Source organism: Barbus barbus (assembly GCF_936440315.1).
Source record: "Barbus barbus genome assembly, chromosome: 11".
Lineage (NCBI taxonomy): Eukaryota > Metazoa > Chordata > Actinopteri > Cypriniformes > Cyprinidae > Barbus > Barbus barbus.
Window position 1 is genome coordinate 25,254,946 of NC_136739.1, and position 16,074 is coordinate 25,271,019.

At 35.9% G+C, this 16,074-nt stretch overlaps 1 protein-coding gene across 1 annotated transcript in view; it reads right to left on the reverse strand.

The window, feature by feature from the left end:
• The window catches only part of LOC306877176 (receptor tyrosine-protein kinase erbB-4-like), a 387,678-nt gene that overhangs the window by 265,948 nt on the left and 105,656 nt on the right, over positions 1-16,074 (reverse strand). The gene's annotated exons all lie outside the window — the stretch shown is intronic.

Below are 16,074 nucleotides of genomic sequence, written 5' to 3' on the forward strand. Positions count from 1 at the left end.
AAAGAAACATGTACATTATATCTTTAAAATATTCTTATTGAAGTTTCAGAGCCTTAGCACATGGATTGTATTCTATATAATAAAAAGACTCTGAAATATCTTTACATCTTCATTTTGACACTCCATAACACAACATGATCAAATGACAAGTGCACGAGTAAATCTGAGTTTTGCTCTAACCAGACAGGACCAGACAGGACTTGTTACTTTAGCACCAAATTGGCAAGGATCATGTGACACTGAAGACGGCAGTAATGGCTGCTGAAAATTCAAAGGAATAAATTACATTTTAAAATATCTTAAATCGAAAATAGTTCTTTCAAATTGGAATAATATTTCACAAAATTACTGTTTTTTATAGTTTTTTTGATTAAATAAATGCAGCCTTGGGCATAAGACATCTTTCAAAAACATAAAAAAACCTCAAACTCTCAAAATGTGGGTGTTTTCAAACTTTAGCACTATACATAATCACAAATATATCACAACCAGGGCTTGACATTAACACCTGCCAAATGCGGGTGGATTTCAGCTGTGACAGGTAACACAGTCTGAATTTTATATACAGTAACAGAGCTCGACATTAATGCTTGTCTGGGACTGGGGCAAGTATTTTTTGAAGGGGCAAGTAAAAAAAAGAGAATTTTACTTAAAACATCTAATTGCACCAAAATTTTGGCGAGAATGGTTCTGATTTTATAACATTCATAATCAGTAACAACAAGGTCAAGCCAGTTGAAGCTCACGCAGCCTGTCTATGTGAGAGAATCTCACAGGAGAAATCAAAACAAATGAACGCAACTGCACACAGAAGAAACATGCAAATTTAACTTAGTTTTTATATTTATAACATACAGCCTAGTTAAGCAACATGACACGAAGAGAGGGAAATTCCCTGAAAACCACGATTGCAAATTTGACATTTCATACAAGAGTTAAAATGAGTAGTTAAAGGAAACATATTATGCCCCATTTTAGAATGTGTAATATAAATATATATATAACGTGCCTGTTTCTTTAAATCCAAAGGAGCTGCTGCTCCTGCCCCCTTTCCAGAATAGAGCTGCGCCATTTTAGGTCGTACCTGCTAAAAACATCTGTTTTGGTTCTGATTATCATGTTTATCACACTGAAATCATGCGTTTTGAACCATATGAGTTTAAACTTCTGATATACGGTTTTCTGAGTGCACACATCCGAAGCACACGGACAGAAAGCTGCTGTCACAGCATGTGAGTAAACTAAGTTCTCATTCACACACAAATTTACGTTAAAAATACACGAGTTACAGAAACAGTCAGTTATGCCTGTGAAGGTAAACAGCTGGGAAATAAATCGCATGATCATTTTAGATCTGTGTGGCAGCAGCATACAGTAAATAAATCAATAAATCCCGTGCTCTGTTGTCTCCTCTGAGGCTCGGACAAAATAGTGTTCTGTGCTCGTCTTTGCAGCCAAAGGCAGAACAGTTAGCATGTTTTGCTCAAACTTTCACCATGGCATTAGAACTGGTACACCATTGTCGCTTGCAAAATCAAAATGACGGCACCGTGGGTGGAAACTTACAGATTAAGGGTAAATGAGATCCCTTTGCCACGTCACCAAGGGAGCGAAATCAGACACGTTCGTTTTTTCAGAAGCTTGCAGAAAAGGCTTACTAAAACAAAGTTACTGGGTTAATCTTTTTCACGTTTCCTTGGTTGGTAGATGCACTGGGGACCTGATTATAGCACTTAAAACCTGGAAAAGATATGTCACCTTTAATATACATTTTATTTAAATATTTGAATTTGAATTTATTGAAAGAATCTGTTGTCAACATTGATTGTTTTTACTCTTTGGTTAATGAAAATAGTTCAAAACAAAGATCACAGCAGAACAGTCGCGCATGTCTGAGCGTCAAACAGCGGTGTTGTTAATGAATGATTCGCGTTTTTGAATTTTGAATTATTTGAGTCAATGATTCAGTGATCCATTCATAAGGACAAGCACTTGCTTCATTCTTGAATGAATCAGCTGTCTGAACGAATCGTTTGAAGGCATGCTTCAATGACTCATTAATTAAGATCACTTGCTGCCATCTACTGGTGGTTTACTTTCATAGTAGCTTATCTTTGCATTTTTTCCAACATTTCATATTTGTATATTAAATATATATATATATATACCCATACATACATACATACAGTATGTATGTATGTATGTATGTTTTTTTTTTTTAAACACCGAGCTCACAACATTAGCCTATTTATGCTGTTATAATTTTGCATGCAGTGTAAATGCATTCGTACTATATTTCAGCTACATTGAACTGTCTGTGTAAAAGCATCTGAATGCCTCTCCAGTCACTTCTGCTTCTTCTGCAGTGGAAAGATCCATTTTGGATCTTTTTGTAGATACGATTTCATATGATTGGTAACAGCCCTATATTATCCTATTATATTAAGTGAAATGATTAATAAAATGTAAGAATTTGATATGAAAGATGATGCATGCATGTAATACGTTTAGGGAAAATGCCCTTTAAATAGGTCAAACATTACCTGGAAATGAATTTAAATACATTTTTGTATGCAGTATTAAGTCGTATAAAATGTAATTTCCCAACAACAAAATTGTGGCCAGTGAAAATGCTGAGTGGCTTGTAAATTTGGAAAACCACTAGCCACAGTGGCCGGTGAGCAAAAAAGTTAATGTCAAGCCCTGATCACAACCAACTTTTCTCTTCTGTTTGATATTGAAAAAGTCACCAAAATTGATCTCAGTATTGGGCTAGACAAACCTCAGCAGTTTGTGACCTATAGCTATAGATCACCTGTAAATGATCTATAGCTATAAAAACTCATAGGTCCAAAATTCCTGTCTACATACAAAGTTGCATGCTCTAACCGACTGCTGTACAACTTAAAACCCATTGTATCTCACCTTGTTAATAGCATTAATGACATAAAATAATCTTAGCATTAATGATATTTGTTTCATGCACAGGGCCCTAAAAGCTAGTCACAGATCAAATATAGAAACATCTTGATAGCCTCTTGACAACCCATTAAATGCTTAAGGTCAAGGTTAAGATGGACACAGGCTGAACAGCTGCTCTGAGGAGGAAGTCTTCACAAAAACACCAAGCCTCGGGCTGACTGCTCTCACACCCCAACCGATAACCTCATCTTCACCCACAGCAGACGAATGCAGCACATACACGCGTATTTGAGTTAGAAGGGGTGAGATTAGTAGAAAGATCAGAGCTGAGAGATGGACACACAAAGAAAGCTGGTGAAAGAAAGGTTGAACATTTGAGAAATGACTGCAGCGTGTGCGATTTGTTTCCTCAGACAGCGCCTGGAGCTGCATGCGCAAGTCACCACGTTTGACACTTTACGCTATGCCAAGCGCGACAACCTGTCTGCTGCGAGGTCCACCAGACGCTTTTGCTCTTAACCCTTTCTAATTTCATCATTAAAGGAGAAAAAGAGAGGAGAGCAAGCCAGGGGGTGAGTAGGAGTGTGTGGGCCGAATCAGAAGGTGCACAATGGTAGAAGAGAGGAAGAACGGTTACACAGCAAAGCGTCACACGCTGGGCCTCTCCACTTCGGGACGGCTCGAAATTCCTCACAGCAGATGGTCCTTCAACCATCCAAGCTGAGAAGACAGAGCGAGTCCACTAAGACGAGCCTCCCGCAGCTCCTGCAAATGGCAGCAATAAATGGAGCTGTCTACAGAGAGGAGGATGAGAAGAAAAGGAAATTGTCATCACTGACATGAGAGGAGATCAGGCAATTATGCAAAAAGCCTTGAGAGAAATGGAACCGTGAGATGAATGTGAGAAATTGCTTCCACAATTGGCTAAATATGACTGTTGGGAATTGGAAGAACGGGGCTGGTGATTTCCACACACCGTACAGTTCGTCGCACTTTTACTACAAACATCCAACTATATATTAATAAAGCAAAGATGCAATAGATTGATCATAAGTGGCAGTAAAGTATATATAATGCTCCATACATCACTGTTTCTCCAAACATATGAGGCAGCACAACTGTTTCCAACACTGATAATAATAAGAAATGTTTCTTGAGCACCAAAACAGCATATGATTTCTAAAGGATCATGTGACATTGAAGTCAGTAGTATTGAGAATTCAGACATGTACACATGCAAATCTGAGGCAATGGCACTTAAAATAACCTAACAACATTTAAATAAGCAATATATATGTATATATGAATTTTGACACATTTCAGACAGGCAAATGATTTGTTCTCATTTTTGAGACAGGATCTTTGAGGAGACAAGAGACCCAGTCGCACACGCAAACCTCAAGAGATGGTGCACAAAACACAACAATGGTAAAAATCAATGGTCAATTTTTGAACACATGAATCATTTAAAGTAGAAAATGAAATCAAGGCATCACAAAACAACCTATTAAACTTGACTACATCAGTAATAATAATGGTTGAAATAAAAAAAGTAAACTAGTAATAGTCATTATTTATGCTCCAGTGCCTGCTGGGAACACCAAATGTAAGTAGTTTTAACTACGTTTAACTACATTTATGTTTATAGGTATAAAAGGTGTGTGCATTTTGGAATAAATTGATGTGAATTCACTATAAATATAAAATAGGAAACATAAACAAACAATCCTAAGCAAGACTGATTACAATACCAAACTTTCATTTAAAAAGACGGTCTGATTATGACTGATTGAACTGTGTTCAAAGTAGATGTAATCATACACCTGTGATCTCATTACATCAGTATTATGCTGCTCCAAAGAAATTGTTTTGAAATGAAAGATTTCATTGTGAATTTTGACTTAATCGGTGGGCTAAGTGCATACTAACTGCTTTGTAAAAGCAATGGTTTACAGTGTATTTAGAACAGCTCCATGTTGTGCCTAACAACATGCTTTAGTTGTTCCAAATTCACTGTAATTTGTGTCTCTACAGTCTGCCTTAATCTTCCGTGGTATTTGAAAAGGGCATGGAGGAAAGAAAGGATCACACTGCTGCCATTTGTATACAGTACATTTTCATATTGAACATTTAATTATCTCAGGTTTGCGATCTTGTGCTTTGGAGGTTCATTAGTGCACAGAAGTCATTAGACTAACCACCAACACAGATGCTTATGCTTAATTCACTTTTTTTTTTTGTGAACAGGATCAGTAGATTATTTATATTCATACATGTGTTTAAAAATATGAACACAACATACACTACTGTTTAAAAGTTTGGGGTCAGTATGATTTTGAAGTCCCTTATGCCCAGCAAGTATACAAAAATACAGTAAAAACAGCAATATTGTAAAATAGTATTACAATTTACAATAACTGATTTCTATTTGAATATATTGTAATTATATTATAATGTCATTTATTCCTGTGATGCAAAGCTGAATTATCAGCAATCCTCAGTGCCACAAGATCCTTCAGAAATGGCATTGTACATACAAATCACATTGCTGAAATAGTTCATGCTTGAGCCCAACGGCATAAACGCATATACTATTCATATCCATATAGAGCATGTAAAATAGCTGTCACAGTTTAACTGTGCATAACAACTGACTACCTGCTCTCTAGGCTCAGTATAAGGGACTGGCAGTGGAACAACAAATGAGTGTGTGTATAAAAACCAATATTATTAATGATATGATATTAAGGTCCCACAGCTCGGGCGGTGTGTTCTCGCTGCTGGAGTTTGGCATTGGTTCTCACCACTGTGTAATCCCTGCACAGTGCAACAGGGAGCGCACCTGTCCAAACTGTGCAAACACACACACACACGCACACACCTGACATAACTGGTACCGGTTAGGATATGTGTCCAACTTAAATACTTAGAGGAATTGGTTTGTTCAAATGAGCTTAGCAAGTACAACTAATTAAAACATATAAAATACAATATTCATTAGTGTTGCTATTAGGTTTTTATTGCATCCTAACATGTACACTGCACTGCACAGTGAGACTTGCAGGCGAGACAGAAAATGACAGGTAGGGGTGATGAGGGAGGATGGATGCAGATTGGAGGAATGAAAGTACGGGATGCTGTTTGGGCACAGGGCAGCTGTTAATGTACCATCTGTGAGACCAACCTTGCCAGGGCAATAATCAGGCAATCTATCACTCAGTTTCCTGACACTGTCAATTAAATGCTTTGCTTCTCAACTCCTCCTTATTCCTCTCCTCTCGAACTCATCTCATCAGTATTCAAAGTATGGAAAGTGAATATTCAATTTTTACAGGCATGGCAGTGATGTATAAAATGTCAATGTATGGAGAGCTTCTAAAATTTAAATGTGTTTATATATTAAACTTGACATGTACAAATCCTTACGAAGCAATTTGTTTTGATAGACTAAAACTACTAAAAGACAAACAACTAGTGAAAATGTGTCTGCTAATGACTAAACTGAAATAGTAAATATGGATTAAAACACTCATTGTGTCTTAAGACTCAATACACACAGATAAAATAATGACTTTGTGTTCAAACAATGTTGGATGGTCTGACTGAATCAAATGTATTCTGTGAAAAACATCCACCAACATGAAGCAGATGGGCGTGTCAGTAGATTGAGTAATTTGTGATAAATAAATCTACATATATATACTGTATGATAGTGTAGTACAATAAACCTGATGCCTGATGATAAAAGAGAAAAGAGAAGTTCCACATAAATGAAAGGGTTTATGTTGTTAAAAGTGTTCCATATTTTGATATTGTATCAAGGTCTGTCCTATTGAGAGTGAAATACACTTTCCATACAAAACACCTAAGAATACTAATGAGATCATTATATGCACTAATAACAGCAGATGATACATTGACCATTTAGTTTGAGGACACCACTTTATATTAATCTCACTGATGGGATGTATAAAACTCTATGAAATCTCTGCCATTAACATTAGAGAGCTTTACTGAATTTTTATGATGAATCACACTAATTAGCATTCTAGATTATGTTGTTATTGTATTATAAAATACATAGTTGCTTGGTTCAAAAATTCTAGTGGGTTTCCTACATAGGCAGTATGTAGGAAGAAGAAAAATTGAAAGAAAATGAAGAAACATGAAACAATTTTCATTTTTTGGTTGAACTATTCACTGAAGTATTCTGTTAGAATGCTGACTTAGACGGCAGCTGTGCAGGTTATGGGACAGAGCCGTAGATGCATTATACAAAACCTTTCAGTATAGCATTTGATGGCTCACTGTATCTATATAATTTCGAAAAGAAAGCACTAAGCACATAGATACTAAAGTTTCTAAACTTTGTTTCACATAAAATCACAAGTCTGTCCCTGTGGCTCTCAGTGGAAAAGACCAGCCAAAAGTGCAGCAAACACAATCAGTGTAAACATGCATCCAGCGCTGTTATTAATGGTGCAATCGCGTGACGGATCAAACACAATGAGATCCGCAGAGTGAAGAGAGGAAATCATTAAACACAGCCTGATCTCTGTCACACTGCATCAAACTGTCTCCTTCCTGATACCCGAGGCTCAGCCATGCTCTGTGTTCAGAATCAAATGAAAATATTGCATTCTCACACTATTTTTTCTTCTTTTACCTTCCCCATTCTTTCTGCTGCTTCTAAAAATAGACCCTTTGTGCAGCAATTAAAATCCTTTAATTTAGAGGTCTCACGCTCTTAAAGAATGTGTTGCATTCAGCCAGTAGGTGGCTTGCAAATCTAATTTACGAGACGCAGAGAGGATTGTCCCTAAACCCTGATCACGCTCACCCCTCCCCTGGGCCGCTGGGACCCCGAGGGCCATAATCAGAGCGATCTCAAATTCGGAGAACAATGTTCTTCTGTGCATAATTCAGTTCACTCACAAAAAATATCCCAACATTGAAATAGAGATAATTAATTAAATGTAACTCTTCTTATCTGTCATAAAACTAAAATTTTTACTTTTTTCTGTATTTGTGGGTCAATATTCAAATAAATACATAAATAAATCATTATTATTAATTTATTTATTACCTAATGTAGTTTCAGTTGTTTTTGCCACACCTGCCAATTATGGTTGATAAAACAAACAAACAAATAAATAAATAAATAAACTTTAAAACTTTAATAAAATTGTGTTCCTTTCTTAAGTTTTCACATTGATATAATGCGAGGAATATTCCACATACAATACTGTAAGTGTCACCACAGAGAGCACTGGAGAAACAAAATGTCTTTCTTTGTACTGATGATAAAAAAAATAAATAAAAATGAACTGTGTGTCCATACAATTAAAGTCAATGGGGTCTAATGTCGTTTAGCACACATCTAACTTGCATTGTATAAACAAAAAAAAAGTCAATTTTTCAAAATATCTTTTGTGTACCCAGGAAGAAAGTCAGTCAGGTTTTGAAAAACACGAGTAAATAGCCTAATGACTGAATGAATAATGATGAATTACTATTCCTTTAACGTAAAGTTTACATCATTTTTGAAAATGCATGTGCATCCCAATCAGATACTGAGCAACAGGAACGAAGTGCTGTTGAGCAGGAAAACCCTCCTCACAGCTGACAGGAGCAGCGAGAAGCCCCGACACCCACCTCTCACACACCTGCTCACTCTCCCATGGAGAAACAACCACAGAGAAGGAAAGAGAGAAAAGCAGGGGAGAGTGATTGGCAGGAGGCCAGGATCTCTGTACTACTTTAACTAGTGCTCTCTCTCTCTGCGTGTGTCACACTCTTGCTTTCATTTTCTCTTATCTTGGAGTACTGTCGCTGTATCCTCAAATCATAAATATATGCAAAACCCAGGCTTGGTACGGCGTCCTGCTCTGTGACTGCATATGAGGAGATGTGCTTAAACAACAAGGACCCCATCTTCTAATACACACACACACAGAGAGCATTTGTGGCTGGCTTCATTGAAGTTAACACCAGAAAATGTTTGCAGATCGCAAAGCTAATTTTTGCATGTTGGATACAGGGCTAATTAGCTTGCCTGCTATGAATTTTAATATTAACGAAAAAAAAAAATAAATAAAGAGCAAAAGATACATATTCTGATGATGGAACTGGCACCAAACAAGCCATCCATATGAGAACTTCATCATCATACCTGAAATATTTTTATTCAGTTATTATTTCTTAGATCACTTTCAATCACTTCCATTAATTTTTGGCTATCATTCAGCCTGCCACTCAGTGGATTTTGTGGGACATACAAAAAAAGGCATATCTACCTGTTTGAAATATCAAGTGCAACTATATTGAATTATAGTCCAAACACGTGTATATGTATAAATATTTAATATCTGCTGTCTAAATTTGTTTGAGTGGGCTGGAGAAGATTCTGAACCCCAGGTAAAGAGATGGATGACACAGCATCTGTAGAAATGACTGATTGTCCACATCCACATGTAAATGCTAAATGCACAGAAGAAATCGAAAATGCAATAACACACACTATATGTGAAGATTTGCATGTTTGTGTGGTTCAAGCTCATTTGAGCGGTTTTAGTTCCTCTCTAAAACTCTTTTGTATGCCTGGCTGACGCTACTGATTACAAGGAATGAAACTTCCTGTGAAATACTGAAGTAAAAAACAACAGTACTTCTCCACTGCATCAACAAATCTACCAAAAGAATTGCCTGATAAAATTAAGGAGTGTAATTTCATAGGGTGAAGAATACTGCATTATCACTGCACTCTCTGAGACAAACAAGGTGAAAATGCCCCATGATTTCCTAATGACACTCAGTAGGCCATCAAGCGTCCAGGCTAATTAGAGCTGCACTGCAGCTAAAGGGTGAGCTTAATAGGGCACAAACATCCTTCCTCATGCACATCACACTCGTACTCGACCCATCAGAGCCGTGCTTTACTTTCTCTCTTTAATAAACGAGCTGCCACGCAGGAACATGATTGCATAGGAAACTCCCCTAGGAAATGAGATCTCTGTAATATCTCAATTGTTTCTCCTAGACATAAATGGGATTAAATGCAGATCAAATGAAGGTTTGCTTAAAGGTGAAGTGAATTAGTTCTGCACCACTAGAATCACCAAATGGAGCTGCAAAAAAATGATGCCTGTTTTCTGTCATTGGTCAAAAAGATAGTCCAGCTTCAAACCCAGACCATGTGTCTCCTCTAGAGATCAGCAATATCTGTGCTCAAGTTACCAGTCTTAAAAAGTCAGGGATTTCTATATGAACTTCATCCACATTTATTGTATTGCTTTATACTCTCGAGGCACGCTCACACCAAAGACGTTACAGTAACTATAACAAAAAAGATATAGTTTTAAAAATAATTTTAAACTGAAAAGAGAGTCCAAAACACAACTAAAACAATAACAGCACAGAGGAATGACATTGTTGGAATCATTCTCAGAATGATTTTCTCTCCAGCTGATGAACAATAAAAACTTTGACAGCCAATCAGAATCCATCCTGCTTTAAAAAGCTCAAGCATTTAAAGTGGCAGATCACATAACTGCAGCATGGGCTCACTGAGTGTTGGTGTGGACACTAATAGAGTTATCTTTCTAGTTATCATTCTTGGTGTGAATGGGCCTTTACAATGTGTCTGATTTGTGTCTATTTTTATTTCAGCTTTAGAAAAGTTTAAAAGTTGATACTTAACTGAAACTGAAATCTCCATAAAAAAATTGAAAATCTAAATTCTATCATTTACTCACCCTCATGTCATTCAGAATCCAAAAGACTTTGATTAATTTGGTTAATTTTCAACACACAAATTAAGACTAAGATTAAGATTACGATTAATATTAAGCGGTTTATTCCAAATTATTTGGTGAGATACGATTACTTTACTTTGTGGTGAGATATGATTACTAATAAATTAAAATCTGTTAATCAGATAAAGTTTATATGATGAATGAACAGATTTAATTTAGACTTTTTTATATTTAAATAATCACATTTGGCAAACACAATTTGTGCATGCTTCACATGCTAGAATAATCCACATTAGTTCTCATGCATCGTGCACACACACATATGACCTTCCATGTTTACCGTATGCGACGAGCTAATCAGTTTAGATGTAATCTTAAATTAAATCTGATCATCAAACAATCGTATTTCTTCACAAGATTTGGATTAAACATCTTTATTCATATGTTTAAATTTACAATGTCTTAACTTTTTTTAGGTCCTGGACCTTCAGTTATGGCACAAAAACGTTCATTAAGAATATCTTAGTTTGTGTTTCAAACATAAACCAAAGTCATACAACTTTAGAACAATGTGAGGTTGAGTAATTGGTGACAGAACTTTCCTTTTTTCGGTGAACAATACCTTGGAGTCTCTAGAGCTATGAAAAAGCAATCACTAGATTATAAATTTGAGTTTATTGAGTAAAACCCTGACTGTGACCTCAGCAGGTTTTCTTCTCTTCCAGCTTGTTTAGGTTTTATTCTCTCATTCTTTGAGTTTTTATCTTTATTTAACTCCACCGAGTCCTTCCATTTTCCCTTCTCATGGGTGCAGTGCAGAAGAGCATGGTTGTTTCTGTTGAAGTTCACCCATGTGCATGTGTGAGACGTTTGCAATGTGAAATCTCTGGATCACCGCCTTGGGCATCTGCCCAAAGAACAACAAGCCAATTATGACCTCGCTCCATCAAAACATGACCTAATGAGAGAAAACACTATGTTGAACAATAAAACACTTCACAAAGATGCAAATGTTACAGGTTCAGTACCAAATGGCCATTCTGAGTATATTAATTAGAGCGCTACATATATCATATAAATATTCTATTAATATTAACTTAAATATTGGTATACACACAAATTATATGGACTACTTTTACCATGCTTTTTGTGTTATTTTGGAACTCTAGAGAATCAGTCTCCATTCAATTTCATATGGAAAAGAGCATTTTTCTGTTTTATATTGTCTCTGTAGATTTTACGGGTGACTAAAGCACATATGCGCAATCGCTGAGTAGATTTAATATGGTCAGAGTAATACTGTGATTAGTGACTGAATGGTCAGAGAGAAAGACCATAGCACCATTATCATTCATTAGCACCAGACTCATAAAGAGTAATGCATCCCACCGCTTCATTCACCCATCATCCAAGTTCAACGTAAGGAGACCCGAGAGCAGCGCAGGGGAGTGTGACAGCCGTGAATCAGACGCTGTATATGCACGAGGGCCACATTTGAATGTATAGAGCTATCGGATATCTGTGGGCTGATAGAAACTGTCCCTACAGGGGGGAATGGATGGTTTCTGTCTGCGGTCTCTGGTTCAGCTGTCTTCACTGTCCAGTTCTATACAAATGACCATCCTCCATCTTTGACCACTCAGCTGTAAAGGTTAAAGTTAGTTGGTAAAATGTTTGAGTAACTTCTAATACACATTCTTCTTTTCTTACACAAATTAACAGGTATTACAATTGAATTACTACTGTAATTAATATTATTATAATAAAGCTAATACTGCTAAATACAGTAAAGGCCAACAAATTACATTAGCATATCACAGGTCAGAAACATCAAAAGGCTGTAATGTAACAGAAGTTATTTTAATTTGGGATGTCCTCATTCAAATTCTGTCCAGCAAGTGTTCTTATTGGTTTAAATTAAAATTAATTTTAATTTAAATATATACACAATAAAGCGCTATAATACACAATAAATACACAATAAAGTGCTATATAAATGCATCATTCATTCATTCATAAATAAATTTAAATAAAACAAAATATAAATATCGGATGGAAGAAAAAATCTTAATGAAAATGAAATGTCTTGGATAAAATAAAACATATTAAAAATAGTATTGAAATAATTAAAACTAAAAATGGATATTACAAAAATTATTTTAAAAGAATAAAAATAACAAAACAACAAAGTACTAATACTTGAGCTAAAATTAAAACTTAAAATATATAAATAAAAACTAATTTAAAAGATTCAAAAATGTGATACTAGCATATTAATAATACTAAAATTGCACTGCAATAAAATAAGCAATAATGATCTTGATGTTCTGGCTGACAATTTGCCAATTTTCCAATGTTTAAGCATTCTGGGTAAACAATAAATAAATCAAATTAACTCAAATTAACTAAATCAAAAATGAATTGTTTTAAAATTAACAAAATGTAGGCTTGTCCACAGGACATTAATTTCATTTGATACATTTAACATTTGAGTTATTACATTTTTTATTATTAATTAATTGTAAGAAGTGAATTAGATGATGGTAAAGGTAATCTAAATGTACCAGTAGGAATGTAAATGAGCAATTAAATATACACAAATGTGTGTGTGTTCACTGCTCTGGTTAATTGCAGAGCACAAATACTGAGTATGGGTTACCATACTTGGCCGTATGTCACGTCACTTTCGTCATAAAATGGGAATGCTTCTAGTGTAGACAGCATCGCTAATTATAATGGGAGGGATTTAGCTTTAATATTTTTCACACTTAAATGAGTTTTCTTCATCTTTAATTTGGAAAAACAAACGGTTTACTGTGTTAACGAATGCATTTGAACACAAATGCCAAAATGCTCACACACACTCGCTCTGCTCTCCCCCGTGTCGCATTTCTCTCACCACGCGTATCTGTCACGGTACACAGATATCAGAGAGAGCAGTCACGCTCTTCTGTAATACATGAGATTCAATCCAACAGATAAATTAGTGTCAGTTTCCACATCCCATTCCTTGCCACCAGCTCCTCTCTCTCTCACTGAGTGTTGGGTGTTCTGCATTCTAAATGAAGTGGCATCAATCACAGGCCTTCCTGCAATCCACTCTGCTTACATGAACACTGTAAGTCTTTGTGTGTGTATTAGTGTACGGTATTTGTTAAGGGACGGGTGTGTGTTTGTGTGCGCTTGGTATCATATCTCACCAGTAAATAAAAGATGCAAGATGGCTTCAAATTAAAATGATGGAATAGGCTGTTGGTGAATGAGTTATTGAGACATGAAAAGAGGAAGCATTAACAGTGTGCATCAACAATTTGTGCACAGGGCTGCCGTTTTTAATGACTTAAGCTACCATGAGAGCACAACTACACTGGAGTGATGTTCACTGGCCATATGAATATTAAATACAACAGACAGACATTCAGTACTAAATGGCATACAGTACTGTTCAAAAGTTTAGTAAGACAAAAGTTGGTAAGATTTTGTTTAATGTTATTAAAATAAGTCTCTTCTGCTCACCAAGACTGCATTTATTTAATCAAAAACATAGTAAAAACAGTAATATTGTAAAATATTATTACAATTGTTTATAATTAATATTGTTTTATATTTGAATATATATATATAAAAAGAAATTTATTTATGTGATGTAATGTTGAATTTTCAGTGTCACATGATTCTTCAAAAAATTTAATATGTTGATCTGGTGCTCAAGAAACATTTCTTCTAAATAAATAAATAATAGTTATATACCAACATATTCAACAGGAAATACAACAACAGTAAAGAAAACAATGGAAAATTGTTATGTTACAAACAATGACTATGACGAACATTGTAAATTTCCATTAAAAATGAAATAAATAAATCTACAAAACTCATTTTTGATGCAAGAAGCCTTGGTTAACATTGCACATCCATTCATACAAATAAAAAATAAAAATAAATAATAATAATAATCTACCAAAAAATGGTCATATTAAATTAAATAATCACTGTTTCTGATGCATGAAATTTAATTGTCATGTTAAAATAATAACGTTTTATGAAAGAAGATGCTTGATTAACAATGTAAATTGTTCAAAAATTTGTAAACAAAATAAAGTAAAATGAAAAAAAAAATTTGAAAGTGCAATGTTCTTTTTAAAAAGCTCCTTCTCTTCCAGGCCGATCACTAGCAGAATCACACTTTTTTGTCAGGCATGCAAATCATTACGCTAATGTGAAGCGGATCGGAACATCTGCCAGTGAACTGGCCTTCATTGCAACAGGTCACAGAAACAGAGAGATAATATGGATGGCGTGTGCATGAAGAGAAAGAGGAGTCTTTAATAAGGAGGATGACATGTCTGGGTCCACACCAAAGACCTCGGCTAAAAGATCATCCCCTGACCTGTCACTCACCTATTCTCCCTCTCTCCTGCTCTCTTTTCTCTCCCAAGGTTTGGCAGACTAATCCCACACAGCGAGCGGAGTCAAGGGGCAAACACAATCTCAGAGCTGAATGAGACGCTCTCTCACACCTGGAGCACTGAGCAGAGAGACAGTCATGCCTCCCCAGCCACCTTTCCTGTTTACCCACATTGCACCGGGGTGTTAATTGCTTTTGGGGGGATTAGTCCTGACTGAGCAGAGCCTAAGCCACAGAGCCTTTGCACCGTCACACACACGCCGGGCCCCCGGAGTCCTCTCTGGCTCTGGACCAGCGGTGGTGGAGCTGCGCTCTGGATCACGGATCTTTATAGCGCAGACATTTCCTCACAGCTGATTGGATATCGAGTCGAGCTTAGGCTGATTGATAGGGGCTGAGGTAAGCAAAGAAGAGCAGGTCATTTAGACCTGAGGATCTCAATGAGGTTGTGGGGATACAGATGAGTGGATAGAGAGATCAAGGAGAACATAGTGAATGCGTGATAAAGAGCTGATGAAAAATATGTGATGTCACGTAGTATAGGAGTCTGCTTCACTGTCTGCCATTGATTCGATTAAGAAAGTTAAAAGAGTGACCCCAAGTAAGAATGGACTGTCCCAACTGGGGGAGATGGGGGGTTAAAGGAGCACCTGGACTGATTTCATTTTCTTAAAACCTACAGTATAAAACAGAAGTTCTAGGCTGACAAAAAGTAACAAATAATCACAACTAATGTATATTGTATTATTATTATGACTCATTGTAATATAATTAAAGTGTACAGTATATTGTTGCCCTTAGTAAGGCTCAATTCTCTCATCTTCAACACCAAAATTTTAGTAATCATTAATAATTACAAATATTAGTAAAATGGACATATTAATTATCTTTAAGATGAGTAAAGAGCATTGTGGACGGATGGATGGATAGCTTTTATGATAGTTTCTAGCATATGTGTATCAGTTGTCACAACAAGTTTATAAGATAATT